The sequence below is a fragment of the Thamnophis sirtalis genome, unplaced genomic scaffold (genome assembly GCF_051295495.1).
Source record: "Thamnophis sirtalis isolate CommonGarterSnake01/CBP01778 unplaced genomic scaffold, rThaSir2_p1.2 scaffold_9, whole genome shotgun sequence".
NCBI classification, from domain to species: Eukaryota; Metazoa; Chordata; class Lepidosauria; order Squamata; family Natricidae; genus Thamnophis; species Thamnophis sirtalis.
Window position 1 is genome coordinate 29,096,258 of NW_028261389.1, and position 16,306 is coordinate 29,112,563.

The window sequence follows — 16,306 nt, forward strand, 5'->3', positions numbered from 1 at the left end:
TCAGCAGTAGAGGGTGCTCTAATGCAATAGGTGTTTTTCAAAATAACTACTACAGTATTGATGTAGAAATCCATTGTAAGCAAAACAAGTATTTTTATTTTAATAGAGCAAAGTAGAAAATACCATTTTTAACATTTAAATATATTCCTAGCAAAAATTATTTGTTGGGCTTTCTAGTAAGTATGATGTAATGACTTTCTCTCTCTGTTAAGGTATCCCAAAAACAATCAAAGCAGGATAGGAAAAATATAATAGCAATTTTTAGGATAATAAAGGAAGTAATTAACAGGGTACAATTTTGTTTTATTTGCCTTTCAAATGATCTGTTAGACTGGAAGCATTTTTATACTTGGGTCTCCAAATAGTATTCAAAAGAAGAAAGTAAATGCCAAGTAAAATAAATAATAGTAAAATTAACCAAAATAGGTTTAGATAAAAGTATGAATCACAAGCAAAACAAGAAACAAAGAGAATCCAAACTTCTGAGTCATTGGGAATATAAATTGTTTTAAATCCATGATTATAAATTATTCAATCTTTCCATGGAGAAGTTGAGTTGCAGTCTTTTCCATATTCAAGTAATGCTTTTTGAGTAGTTCCATATGCTGTAATCCTTGAGTAATAGTGGTATTAGTGATGGGGATAGTAGCTTGGCTAATTAATTGTGGAATAGTGAATAACATGAATTTATTTTCCAGGATCCTATTTCAAATTTATATTTCAAACTATTTCAAACTAACTCACAGACAAAATAATTTCATTTACTCACCCTCTCCCCCAAATGTGAGGATGAGAGTTTATTTCTCTGTTATTATTTCTCAGGCTGATTCTTTATGGAACATAATATTTTCTCATTTCACAACATAACCCAGCAATCTCAAATTACTTACTGTTATTTATGTTTTTTTCACATTATCACTGGAAGCATCTTACCAGAACCAAGCTTTTTCACAAAGCTGTCTAGTAATAAAAAGTGACATTTCCTTTTCCTTTTAAAAATAATGTCAATGATATAAAATAAGAAATCTGTGGACTATACATTTCTTTGAATAAAACATGAAATTAACACTGGTGTTGCTCAAGTCAGCAGTTCGGACCTATGCTGTAGCTGGGCAGCAGAATTATTGCCCACATCTTTTTTACTATAAAGCTAGACTTCCAAAAAATGAAGGGAAGTGACACTAGTTCAGGAGTAAACCCATCTATTGAAAATCTGTGACTTAAGATGCAAACTCCAGATAATAGATCTCAAATTTTTAAAGTTCTGCCAACTGAATATATAATACGTCATTGGGTCAAGCATATGCTTGTCCAGCTGTCTACAGCTCTTGTTTATATAATGACCTTGGGCAATACAGATTAGTTGCATCAGTCCCTGGTATTATTTTTCTCTAATCAGTGAGCTTGACATCCCCAAGGCAAATTTTCCTATTTAAGTATGGTAGGGAATAATATGAAAATCTTCCAGCTTCCCCCCACCCTCTTTTTAGTGAAAGGTTTGGCCACTGTATGCCCCTCTGCTCTTTTCAGTTAGAAAAAAGTTTGCATTTTTTCATTTATTTACTTCACTTTTTGTTGGTATTGGTATTGGTGAAGTCCATGGCTAGTGACAAGAAAGGAGCAGAGATGAGAAAAGAAATGTGTGTGAGAGAAAGAGTTTTCCTCTCATCTTTGCTCCCTACTATCAGAGGTCTAACTACTGGAGAAGCAACACCCACCAAATCCTCTGAAACAGATTAAGATGGGTGTTAAACTCAATTTCATTGAGGGCCACATCAGGGTTGTGTTTGACCTGGAGGGGAGTTGAAAGGGGGCGTGGCCAGCTTAATGTCACTCCTGTTGAGGGTGCCTGTGGCGGCCCAAGCACTTGCCAGTGAAAACGGGCTCCCGAGCTACGTTTTTGGCATGCAACCCTCCCAAGCTCCATTTTCATTGGCAGAGGGTTGCAGGAGCCTGTTTTCACTGCCAGAAGCACTGTGGGCTAGTCCTTTGCTGTTTCCATGGAGGCCCTGCAGGCCAGATCTAAGTACTCCTGAGCTGGATCCATCCCCCAGGCCTTTAGTTTGACACCCCTGGATTAAGATTCTGAGGTAGAATTCTGTGAACAGAAATCGTTTTGTAACTTTTCAGGGATGAGACTGAAGACAACAAAGCTAATTTCAGATCTTGATCCAGAGTTTAAAAGCTCTTATATTACCAGCCTTTTTATTTGTCCGATAACAGTGTTTTTGTTAATATAAAAAAAACATTTATATTTCTGATGATGTTGATGCCACCAATAAATATTGACATATTAAACTGCAGTCTTTTATAATTATTGCTGACTCATTCATTAGTACAGAGGAGTATTGTTCAGTTTGTTAAGTCCATTTATAACATGAAAGGAAAAAGATATTAGAAGTGCTCTCATACTTTCAAGGCTAAACCGTGACCCGTCAAAACCGCGCTCGACTAAACTGCGCCCGATTAAACCGCGTCGCTGACGTCATCAACAGGGCGACAACAGCCAGCGCGGAGAAAGAAGGGCGCTTTAAATAGCGCTTTGAAAGCAAGCCGATTCAACTTAAGGTAAGGGTTAGGTTTAGGGTTAGCTTTAGGGTTAGGGTTAGGTTTAGGTTAAGGGTTAGGGTTAGGGTTAGGGTTAGGGTTAGGGTTAGGGTTAGGGTTAGGGTTAGGGTTAGGGTTAGGGTTAGGGTTAGGGTTAGGTTAAGGGTTAGGGTTAGGGTTAGGGTTAGGGTTAGGGTTAGGGTTAGGTTAAGGGTTAGGTTTAGGGTTAGGTTTAGGGTTAGGTTAAGGGTTAGGTTTAGGATTAGGTTTAGGGGGGTTAGGTTTAGGGGTTAATTTTAGGTTTAGGGTTTACAGCGTGTTTCTCTCTCCGTGCTGTTGTTGCCCTGTTCATGACGTCAGCGACGCGGTTTAGTCGGGCGCGGTTTTGTGGTGGAACCAGGCTAAACATGCCTAGCTTCTTCTACCTACTTAGAATTTAGTTTCTATTGAGTACAATTCTTGAGCCAGCTATATATCTACTTAATTATCATGCCATCTAGCAGGCACTTAGCTGGGTGGCATGATAAATCAATGTGTCATTTGGTACACTGACAAAAGTCAAGTTCTGTTATGCCTACAGTATTCCCACACTTTATTAAGGAAGTTGTCAGATTAAAAAAATGAAATACATTTATCTTGATAAATCCATGCTGATTTCATTTAATTACTGCATTGTTTTTGAAAGTGCTTACAAAGTGATGTCTTCATGATCTGTTCTAGCCCAACTACTGATGTTGGATTGACTAGTCTGTAATTTGTTGGATTCTTCTTTTTCTACTTTTTGAAGATAGGATCAACATTTGTAATCCTCCAGTCATCTGGTGTTTCACCCGTTCCCCAATATGTTTAAAATATAATAAGGGTTCAGTCCAGGGGTGGGTTCCTGCCAGTTCTAACCTCTTCTATAGAAGAGGTTCCACAAATCTACCATGCCATTTAGAACTGGTTCCAGCTCCCTCCTCCTGCCCGTCCGAACCACGCTTGCCCACCCACCACTCACTGGTTGGCTGACTCACCAATCGCCACACCCACCTCTAAGAGTCCTATCTAAACCTTAAAGTCTTAAAGCTGTCAACATCCCTGGGGTTTTTTTCTAAAGGGTTAGGTGTGCAAGGGTCTTGTAACTTGACAGCTTTAAGACTTGCACACTTCAATGCCAAAGTTCCTGAGCCAACATTTTGGTTGCTAAGCAAGAGCGTTGTTAAGTGAGTTTCATCACATTTTACAAGTTGGCCATGCCCACCCAGTCACATGACTGCCAAGCCACTCCCACCCAGTCACATGGCCAGCAAGCCACTCCCACAAAGCAGGCCACACCTACAGAAGAGGTCCTAAAAAAATTGAAACCCACCACTGCTTCAGTCATATAATCAGCTAATTTCTTCAGTACCCGAGAAATGGAATTAAACTGGCCTGAAGGTCAGGCTTATTCAGGAATCCCATAATTCAGATAAGCAGAAAAGGTACTTCAGAGAGTCCGAAGGCATGATCACCGCACCTATTAATGCCTCCTTAAAGAATCCACACCTTTTCCTGAGGTCTCAAATGTACATTTTTTTGGGATCACACATCTAAGTAAAGAATATTTAATCCTTTTATATCTCCCTCCACCCTCTGAAGTTAGCAAACAAGTCAGGAATTTCCAGTCAAAATTATGCTTAAAGGAGTTTGTCTCCCAAAAGATTTCGTTTGATTGTATCTAGCCTTTGGAACAAAAGGTCAAGGAGGTAGACATCATTCTCGCTCTAACCCGGTTATTCCTGGAGCCAATCCTACACTTTAAGCACATCACCAAAGTGGATATAACAGATGCTAGAATAATTAAAGTCTCCCATCACTACAAAGTCAACTTTCCTTTTTGAAGACATCATCCACATCATCTTCTTGGCTGAGAAGTCAATAATAAATGCTGACAATAGTATTTCTTTTTATTACCTGAAATCAAGTGCTGTTTATAGTATTCATTTGGATTTTTGAGCAAGAATTGTTTTTTTTTTTGACATAGTGTAACTCCTCTCCCGTTCTTAAAAATAATAACTTTTCAATTGCTGTATTCTGATCAGAGGGCTCTCGTGTGTGTGTGTGTGTGTGTGTGTGTGTGTGTGTGTGTGTTGTTGGAGGTGTTGGAAGAAATGTCCTTCTGGGTTCAGTTCCAAGTGGGGAAAAAGACACTGGAAACATGGAGGCTGCTTGGAAAGATGGTTTAATGATGAACAGGATCACATGGCTTGAGCTCCTGAACAGAAAAGGGGGATCGCATGCTTCAAGATGTTGGGTGAAGAAGAAAAAGAGCTGAGGTGCTATTAAGAGTGAGTCTGTTTCCTGTCTAAAAACATGTTTTTCTATTTCTTATCCAGGGAAATATAATATTCTGCTTTTCAATATTTCCCAGGATATTTCATTTTTCTAGGAAAGGGATGGGTTTTAACTTCCTACAGAGGATTAAGTTAAGTATGCTATATTTTTCTGGATGTCACATCACATGACCAAAATATCCTAACTTTTACTTTTTTATGGTTTTGATGATTTTCCTTGCCTCCTCATTTCTGATTTTGTCAACCAACTTATACGTAACAGCCACCTGTAAATCCACATTTCAAATGCTTCTAGTGTCTTCAAGTGGCTTTCTGTCAGAGACTAACTCTCCACTGATGCCTCTCCTGAACAAAACAAATGCTGTGATCGGGAAAGAAGACGGGAGACCATGCTTTACAGATTACATTGTATGAGTTTGAGTTTTATTGCACAGTGATGAATATATATTTGGAAGCCGAAAAGCTACATCTAATGATTATTTTCAGTGTAGCCCACTCACACGAGTAACAGACACAATTTAGCCAATTTCCTATATGGCTTGCCCTGCATGTGTGCCTTTTGGAATTCCAGTTGTGTGACACAACTATAAGCTTGAGGGGGGAAAATGCTGCTTGAGTTCCAGTGAAGAGGGAATCAGGAGTGCTTCCAAAGCTGGTTTGACGTAGTGGTTAAGCCATCAGGCTAGAAACCAGGAAATCAGGAATTCTAGTCCCACATTAGGCACAAAGCCAGCTGTGTGACCTTCACTTTCTTTCTGCCCTAGGAAGGAGCCAATGATAAACCACTTCTGAAGAACCTTGCCAAGAAAACTGCAGGGACTTACCCAGGTAGTCTTTGTGTCAGGATTCCAAATAGCATCCAAAATTAAATCAGAGTCCAAGGCAAAGTATTGCTTAAAGTTCCAATTTATTAAGAGATGGCTCATCTGGGGAAACCCGAATCTGAAAGCTTTCTGGTTTGCCCCACCCAGTTGAAAGTTCAAGATCTTGCCCCCACACCCACAAGTCCATCCCATGGTCCAATCTTCCACTCCCACCTGGCAGCTCCACCCATCCAGTTCCGGTCAGGTGCAGAGGTACAGAGGCAAAGGATGACCTTGGCTTTCTAGAAAGGAATTTTATTTTAGCTACATAGCATTCAACTCTGTACCATTCCCCCTCCCATTTCTCCACAATAGAAGCGGCATAGTAGAATAATAGAGAGTGTGGCAGGCCAAAGATCCAAAAGGGAATATTGTCTGCAGGCCTGACACTTTGAGCATCAGATATGCTTGAAGAGAAGGGGAAAAAAAGTAACAGTGAGTTTGATTAAATATTCAATTTCGGTCCTTTTTTTTTAAGCCAAACATCCGGTGATCCCACTGAAATAATGCAGGTGACAAGCAGTGATGCAATTCTTAGCAATAAAGTTATCTTTTATTGTTGCTACATTCAGGCCACAATAATTCAGGCCAAGCAAGCTTCAAATACAGGTGTCTTTTTCCTACTATCTGCCTAAAACGAGACTATAGGTTTGTGTCTCACAATAAAGAGATGTGGTAATAAATATTTTCCACACTTCTCACACTTCCGACAACTTTTCAGCCACAGTTCTAAAATCCTGATTCAATGGAAGCCAACTTTGACAATCTTCATGTATTTTGATCAGCAGATTCTTAGGTCAGAATCACAAGCTATTATGAGAAATCCCCTTGGTTTCAAAAGCAGTTGCAGTTTGTAACAACCACATTGTGGGCAGGAAGCTAAGTGTGATTCCATTATAGATTTTGATAATTTGTTTATGATAGTGGTAATTTAATTTTAGGGAGGAAATGTAAATAGATATTTTTTTTCCCTGTATCATTATTTTCATTATTAGCTAATCCAACTTTCTGGTGAACCAGTTCAGCCTCTATGCATGTGAAATCAGATTCTTTTTATGGCCCAATGTGCACTGATTTTCGTTTGCTTCCATTGGACCAGAAGTGGGTTGCTGCTGGTTCGCCCCGGATTAAGCAAACCAGTAATAGTGCTGGCGGGAAGCTCCACCCACCCACTCGGAGGCTTCTGGGCATGCGCATAAGTGTCGTGCGCATGCAAGAGCATGCACAGGAGTGCAACAAAACCAGTAGTAAAAAATTGGCAACCCACCACTGCACCATAATTGTTATTTAATGCACATCCGTGCAGATCTTTCCATAGTTCTTGGTATCTTTTTTTATTTTAACTGCTATCCTAAACAAAGTAATGGGCTTCAATGCATATATGCACTTTATTGCTCCAAATCATTTAGCATCAACTTAAAATATTGCCCATTACAAATTATTTGTGGCATCTTGTTATTTATATCCATCCATTTTGACATGAGAATAAGTTATTGAATAACTTATTCAATAAGTTATTAGGTCATTCAATTGGCGCCCTCCAATACCTTTCTACCTCTGGGATGTCCTTTTATCCCTTTTGCAAATGGAACAAAAACTGCATGTAGTACAATATTTCAGATTTTCTGTATATGTGTCCCTTGGTTGGTCACAGTTTATTTCCTAATATTTGGAAGGACTGAATTTTCTTACTGTTGCTACATATTTTGAATAATGAGGTATGACTTTTTGTAGCAATTCTGCCCTTTTCAGGGCAGAATTTATGTTCTCATAGAATTAATGTTGCATTTAAAAAACTTTATCTCCAAATACATAGGCACAACAACCCCAACATTAAGGTTTATCTCAAAAGAGAGCATAGAAACACCATGAGAAGCAAAAGAACTTCTCATACATAGTTAGCAATTCTCATGTAGGTGGAAACATGTCTAGAGCAGGATTGTCAATCACAAGGCCCACAGGCTGCATCCAGCCCAGGAGATGCTTAGATCTGGCTCACAGGGCCATCCTGGAAACAGTGAAGGACCGGCCCATGGTGCTTCTGCCAGCAAAAATGGGATCCTGAGCTCCATTTCTGGCTGTGACGGCCTCCTGCAAACCTCTGCCAGTAACAACATTTTCGCTGGCAGAGATTGCAGGAAGCCCTCGCAGCCGGAAACGGAACTTGGGAGCCTGTTTTCCCTTGCAGAGCACTCGGGCTGCCACAGGCGCCCCTGACATGAGTGACATCAAGCAGGTTACGCCCACTCTGGCCACACACACCCTGTCCCCACCCCCAAAGTGAAACACAACCCTGATGCAGCCCTCAATGAAATTGAGTTTTACATCCTTCGTCTGGAGTGTACAGATTATCCAGCTGGATAAAGATTTAGGGTGCCCAGACTGAGTCCAATGATATTTCTAAACAGAAGCAGGAGACACTGTTTTATTCTTGAGAAATCACCTTTACTCCTTCATTCAAACTACTGGAGTATGAAGGGAGCTCAGCGTATTATTTGAAACACTGTCGTTTACCCATCGTTTCTTCTATCTTTGGTCCTTACCACAAGAATAAGAAACACAGATGGAAGAGAGCTTTCCCACTGCAAGGATCCATGACAAAAAACCTCTGACAAAGGGCCATCCAGTCGCCTCTGAAACAGATCCCGTGGCAGGAAGCCCATTACTTCACTGGGTAATTGGTTCCACTGTTGAAATGCACTCTGAAACAAGGGAGAAGGAGTATTTTAAAGAGGCACGAAAGGGGGAAGAACTGCTGAGAGGAGGGCTAGGAATACTTTCACTCCGGAAGGCTATTTTCAGAGGCCTCCTTATAAACTGTATAAAATGCTCAGCCTGATTATTACGTCATGTATCCTTTTTAATGTTAACATTCAAAAGTGTATTCACGAAATAAACTAGAGCTTTATTTTTTTAATATCTTCTCACTACAAAAAAGCCTGCTTAGGATACTCTCCTTTCACTTACTTCTTTCCTAGGAAAGGGTCTCTTTCCAAGTTAAGTGAAAATGATTGCCAAACACAATCAACCTTTGCTACCCAACATGCTCTAGGGTTACACCAAAAGAATGCAATGACTCAGTGGTGGTGATTACAAATGTTTCCTTATACTTGGATATACTTTGTTGCATTGAATTGAATTTTTAAAATGTAAAGCTCTTGTAAGAAAATACAAAAAAGGCATTTAAATCCATTGCTATATCCTACTGGCTGAAAAAATACTGTTGCTTCATTATGGAATTCACTGCCACAAAGTGTAGTAGTGTCCTTTAATGTAGATGGCATTAAAGGAAATTAGAGGAATTATGAAGGATAAGACTATCAGTTACTGTAGTGGCTATACCAGGGGTCAGCAACCTGCAGCTCTGGAACCACATGTGGCTCTTTCATCCCTCTGCTGCGGCTCCCTGTCATCGATCAGCTCCACAATTGATAGGGCTTTTGGTTAGGACAGATAGAGGAAAAAGGACGCTGCGCTAGGAGGAGACGCTATAGTGGGGGAAGCGGACTTCCGGTCGGTTGAATTGAATGGGAGCTTCTGATTAGGACCTTTTTGGCTCTTTGAGGGTTTAAGTTTGCCGACCCCTGGGCTATACGGTAGCTTCATTGGAGGTGAGTACATTGTGGTCTTGTAGATACTGCTGAATTATCATTCATAGAAGCACAGACAATGGCCAAGGGTGAGGAATATTGAGAAAAGTCAATAGTTAGAGAGTTTTCTTATTCCTTATGAACTGAAGGACAGCAGCAAATAAATACTGTTACCTCCAGGTTCTGTCTTTGATTTGATAGACTGATACGCTACCTCAGTATAAAGTAATTTGGTAGGATACCTAGACTAGAAGAATGCCTCTCTGTTTTAGTACAAAATACATGAATAACAAATTAGAACAGGTGATGGAGAAGTTGCATCTCCTGTCGCTGATCATTGAACTTGGCACCAAACATGGCATCATGGTGGCCATTGTTGGTGAATAAACAAAAGCCATTAACATATGTGCATAGTAAAAGTACAAAGATGGCAGGGAGGGTGGTAGGTGTGTTGCGTTTACATGCTTAATATTTCTCTTGCATACAAACAGATTGGAAGGCAAATCCAGTAGGATCCTCAGTGTGGAAGCTTGAGAATCTAGAGTGTGTGGATTTGCCAAACCATAGGCAAGACAATTACAAGCACATTAACTTGGGAGACGATGGGGCCTTCCATGTCACATTGGACTGACAGCATCAGTCATTACGAAGCAATAAAAAGCATAGCCTATTACTCTGAGCATGTTTCACTGCTAAAGACAGAGAGAGTAAAGAGTGCAAAAAATTGGCCTTTTTGATTCATTGTTTTAAAATCTGTTCAACTGACTTCTGTTTCTGAGTTATTAGACAACACAATTTCCTTACCACAATTCCAGAATGACCTCACACTGTCATTTATTAACTTATTGTTAACACTGTACCTTTTTTTTTGATGGATCGCTTCCGCAGTCTGGTACCCTCCACATTTGCTGGGGCTTCAACTTCACAATGCTCAGGCAGCATGGGCCAACTAATCTATTTACTCACTCTTGCCCACATTTTTCTCTCCCTTTTCTTAGAGGTGTAACTTCCTGCTAGCTCAGAGTTTAAACAAAGTCAGGAATTGCCATCCATTGAGACTCGTGTTACTTTGAATTGGGCCAGAAAACAAACTGGCAGTTAGATCAGATAATAGAAAGGTGCTAGTTGATGTAGTCCCTTTCTCACAATATCTTGCCTTACCTGGAAGGAGGGTTATCATATGGGGAGAGAACCACTTTTGGCAGAAGTTTAATTTTACAATTGGTTTTTTTTTAACATTCAAAGCAGGAAGGGTTAACTTGTATTTCTAAGTACATAGGCAGACTTCATTTTAATTTCTAAGATCCATGCTCTTCATTTCAAAAGCCCTATACTGTACAACTGATCGATTCAATATCTAATAAAAGTTATTTTTCTCTTCTTTGGCAGGCTTCAATGGGTAGTTGTGGTGGGGCGTGGAAAGTGATAGAAAAGCAAAGAAGAATTTTGATTTCATCAGCAGTCTTCATGTAGCCCTCTGCAAATTCTCCTGACTGGCCAATTTTGTCATATTCCATCAGAGTAGGAATATTGATCTTGGGTTGCATTGAGGAAACCAAAATGCTGCTTTTTTTTGAAAATAGAATGGACTCCCCAGGGTTATTTCTCATCATGGTGCCTTTGCCAATAACTCTGACAACATGCATGGCTACTGCAAAATCTAGTGATGATTTCCATATATGAATGCTCTATGCCAGGCCTGATTGCACAGATAGCAGAGATTATTCAAGGTGGAGCTGGACTCATTTTATACTTTGGGGAGGTGGGGGTGGAGGGAAGTGGAATGGTACAGCTAGGTTCTGTGCGGTTGGGAATATGGGGTTTAATTTTTTTTTAAGTGGAAGTATGTGAGTAAAAATCAACAAAATTGAAATGTCATATTGTCAGACCTGCCAGCACGTAAATCTCTAAATAGAAATGATCCTTGGATCCATTTATAGGGAAAGGTATAATTATATTAGAAGTATATTGCAGTAATGCATAATCAGAATTGAGAATCATGCACCAAAATCCCTAAGTTCTGTGACCCGACATAAGCGTGCCCGACAACAGCGCGCCGACAAAACCATGTCGATAAAACCGCAATGGCGATAGCATGCCCACAAAGGCGTGCCCACAAAAGAGCGCCGACAGAAGCACCATTACGGTTAAAGTCAGGGTTAGGTTCAGGGTTAGGTTCAGGGTTAGGTTCAGGGTTAGGTTTAGGGTTAGGTTCAGGGTTAGGTTTAGGGTTAGGTTTAGGGTTAGGTTCAGGGTTAGGTTCAGGGTTAGGTTTAGGTTTAGGTTCAGGGTTAGGTTTAGGGTTAGGTTCAGGGTTAGGTTTAGGGTTAGGTTCAGGGTTAGGTTTAGGGTTAGGTTCAGGGTTAGGTTCAGGGTTAGGTTCAGGTTTAGGTTCAGGGTTAGGTTTAGGGTTAGGTTCAGGGTTAGGTTCAGGGTTAGGTTTAGGGTTAGGTTTAGGGTTAGGTTTAGGGTTAGGTTCAGGGTTAGGTTCAGGGTTAGGGTTAGGTTCAGGGTTAGGTTCAGGGTTAGGTTCAGGGTTAGGTTCAGGGTTAGGTTTAGGTTTAGGTTCAGGGTTAGGTTTAGGTTTAAGTTTAGGTTTAGGTTCAGGGTTAGGTTTAGGTTTAGGTTCAGGTTTAGGTTTAGGGTTAGGTTCAGGGTTAGGTTTAGGGTTAGGTTTATAGCGCGCTTCTGTCGGCGCACTGTTGTCGGCGCGCTTCTGTCCTCATTCTTCGGCATTATTTCAAACTTGTGCTTTTGTCCCTGCGGTTTTGTCAGCGCACTGTTGTCGGGCGCGCTTTTGTCGGTGAACCCCTAAGTTCAACTTTTTCCTTCCTTAACTGCCTCCCATCATTGACCCCCTCATGACCAATCAGGTTCAAGCAAGATGTTTTCAGAACGGATACTTTAAAAGTAGATTGGTATGCAGTTGCCTTCTTCTCCCAGCTGGGTGACCTTGAAGCAGTATCTTAGGGAGATCCAGAAATACTTTCACTTTCCCCCAAGAATCCCCCTCCCCAGAGTTCATGGCAGGCTGTCATCGCATGGTAGTGAAGCACATAAGCAAGCATAAGGAGGCAGCTAACACATATTTTCTGGTTCATTATCAATTTAATATCTCATGTTATGCATTTTTAATTAGAAAATATTTGGAAGGTGATCATGGACTATACAGTGAATGGCAGTCAATTTTATTAACAATATAGACTTGCTAATATATCCCTTTCTCAGAAACGAGCCCGATATTGCCAGATGCTTTAGGACACCAATTTATACAGATGAATCATCTAAGGAGTGGCAGGCTAACTAGCACCAGATTCAAGTACATTTGCAATCTGATACAATTTCCACTATAGGCAAAATGTCTTTCTTTGTGGAATGGAACTAATTACTATTTGTGCCAAGGAGTACGTTTTAATCTATTTTAGTTCTTGCTTGGTTTCTCCTTGTTCCTAACCAGATGGATTCCACAATTTCTTGCTTGTTAAATCCAGCCTTACTGGAGCTGAGGACAAGAATAGTTTAGAGCAGAGATGTATGTGCAACTCTAAGAGTGTCTCCTGGTCCCCAAAAGTTATATATACAGCTTCATAGTCAGAACAAACATCTGTTATTTATTTGGATTATGGCTGGGGAGAATTTAGTTTGAGATTACCAACAACAAATCAGTGCTTTGCTGTAGAGATCTGACTTTCCGTTTCCCAGTTGTTTAAGGCAGTGTTTTTCAACCACTGTGCCGCGGCACACTAGTGTGCCGTGACATAGTGTAAGGTGTGCCGTGGGAAAAACACTTTATATATAGTCAATATAGGCACAGAGTTAAAATTTTTTAACATTTTCTAATGGTGGTGTGCCTCGTGATTTTTTTTCATGAAAAAAGTGTGCCTTTGCACAAAAAAGGTTGAAAAACACTGGTTTAAGGAAACCTCTCTGTCAAGCTGGAAGAAAACTTTGAATGAAAAACAGGCGTGCTTTTTATAAGTGGCTGAACTGTGAGTGAGTTCTGGTACAGGAATACATTCTAATCTGAATGTGTGTTCAGAGGCATAGTCGTTCCTCAACTGTAAGGTCAAAATTTCTTTGCATTCTCTCAAGCCACTGTTTTGTACTTGATTTTTGTGGTTAAAGAAAATAAAATTATACTCTGCAGGTTTGGAGTCTCTGTGTCCCTAGCTCATGCTGACCTAAACTCTTTGCCTTACCTGGTCTCCCTGCCTTTCTGTCTATTCTGCTAGGGTGGGCTGCTCCGGGCTCATCCGGGTTCAGGAGAACCCATAGCTAATGATACGGCAAGTTTGGAAACCTCCAAATCCCACCCCTAGTTGGCCCTGGTCAGCCCACCCAGCCCCTCCCAGGAGTCTTAATGTGGCCCATTTTGGATGTGAGGTAAGTACAAGGCCCACACGGAGGCTCGGGGAGAGGGGGAATGGGCCTCCCAGAAGGTCTGCGGAGCTTAAGGGAAGCAGTTTTCACCCTCCCAGAGGCTCAAGGAAAGCCTCCGGAGCCTGGGGAAGGCGAAAACGAGGACCCGCCATGGTGCAGGAGGCCAACTAGGCTGCACCCATCATGGTCACGTCCACCTCAGCAACCAGGCGGAGAACCTGTTGCTGAAATTTTTGAAGCCCACCCCGGCTAATTGATTTAATATTTCATAATTCTAGTTCTTTGGCAATATATTTCTTGAGTCCTCTTATTTTAAACTAATTGGAGTTTCCAGCCTAGTTTTTCCATGTATCCTAGGCCTGCAGCTTCCAGGATCCCAAGTTCAACTGTGACAGCTGGCATTATATACAAACGTTCAGTAGAGATTTGTATTCTTCACAAACGTTTTGCCATACATGTCTGTTAACTATAATTGGAGGCTTCCAAATTAACTTGTTTTGAATCTGCTAGAATCGAAAGAACCCGCATAGATGCTCCCGTGGGAATTCCAGAACAGATAAGGGAAATAACACAAAATTACTATTCATGCTTTCCTATGACTTACTGTTTCCTCCAAAATATTCCTATCCTCTACCACTATAAATGGTGTATAGGAGAGAGAAATTGGTTAAAACAAGAAACTTGTACTTTCCTTTGCTTAATTCATGGGTGTCAAACTCAAGGCCCATGGGGCGCATCTGGCCCGCGATGTGGTTAGATCTGGCATGTGGGGCTGCCTTGAAAACAGTGAAGGACTGGCCCTTAGTGCCTCAGCCCCAGGCCAGCCTGGCACTGATCTGCAACTTGGTGGTGACCATCCGGGCCAGAACACGATCAGCCTTAGATCTAGGGGGCTGCCCTGGAGGTAGCGAGGGGCCACCCCTGCCCCGCTCCACCCCCTGGGCATGCATTGCAGACAATGGATCCCCCAGCACCACCCGGGCCACTACAGGTGCCACTGACATGAGTGACATTGAGCTGGCCAAGCCCACTCCGGTTACGACCACCCAGTCAGCTGTGATCACCTGGCCATCCCCCCACCCCCTCTCAAGGTCAACCACAACCCTGATGCAGCCCTCAATGAAACCGAGTTTGACATCCCTGGCTTAATTCATGAGTAGGCATAATTTGTGCCTGGAGAACTGTGTTGATTGATGGTAGCATTACTAGAGGGAATCCAGCCTCAATTTTCAGGTCTGACAGATAGGAATTAGGATTGCTTAAAAAGAACAAAAAAACTAAAACAAGCTTATTGAAAGGTTAACACCCCTCTTTTCTGTAGGTTTGCACCAGAGGGGAGAAGGGGAAATGGAGAGAACATTAAAATCATGTCTGGTGAGTTTGAAGGACTACATTACAGAAAAGCATGCTGATGCTGCTCTGAAGATGGGGTAATTACTACTGGGGTAATTAAACATCTGCAAGGAAAGAACCAAGCTTACAGAGCACTAATGAGGCTGCAGGGCTAAAGAAAAGTAGCTAACCTAGCTCTAAAGTGTAGGAAACAGAGGCCAGCAGCTATTTACCCCTCCATCATACATTATATGTATAAAGCTAAATCAAGACTAATACCCTGGAAATGGATAAGTGATTTTGTTGCTGAAAAGTGGTTGGGAGAAAAGATATCTCCATGCTTTCTAGATCTAGCATTCACTCTCTGCAACTGTCTCTTATATCTTTGCACATATATATCATCAATGCATTAAATTCCGGAGTTCCATGCGAATGCTAATATGGGATCCATTAATACTATAATAAGCAAGTTAGTGCAGTAGAGCAAAAGACAACCGTTTGTTCTGAAACTCTTGGAAGGACTTCAACTGCCTTGAGATGAAATTACAAGCAAAAGCACAAACCACAGAAATAGGCGTTTTGCCTCTGGCTTTCTTTTTCTTTACTCTGCAGATTTAATTCATCAGAGAACTTATTCTCCCCACCCTCTAGCCTCCATTTCAAAAAGTCCTCTTTTGGTGCCATGACTAACAATTAGCATGATACACCAAAACCTGATCACTTTCAAGTTCTGGAGAAATTACTGAGAAGTCTTTGCTTCTGTACTAAATTCTTCTGTTAACTCCATCTGAAGCCAGTTGGGTTATCACCAAGTCAAACCCACCTAAGGGATTATATTGGATCTGAAAGTTGGCCACTTGCCTAAACAATTCAACACATTTCAATTTACTGAGCTTCCCACCTTGCCTTTTGGCAGCATTGGACCAAACCTGAGCTCTTATCAGGTGACTTTACAGTGGAACAATTATTATTTTTTTAAGTTATAGAAACCAGGATGGATGACCTATCAAAATGACAAAACCAATACAATGATTCTACTCACTGCTTGGTATTATGGCTTGTTTGAATAGAAGATAATATCTGTAGCTCAGGATTGAACTGTGTTGAGAACTTGTTGCTATCTTAGATTGGTTATTTGCTTTTTATTACCCAACTGTGTTACAGCCTCAGTGCGAGTGAGTGTGGGGCTAACTGCCTGTTTTCAGTTTGTTTTTTATGCTACATAATATAGCATGTTTTTTTTTCTTTTGCTATATGTTATATTGTACCTCTTTCAATG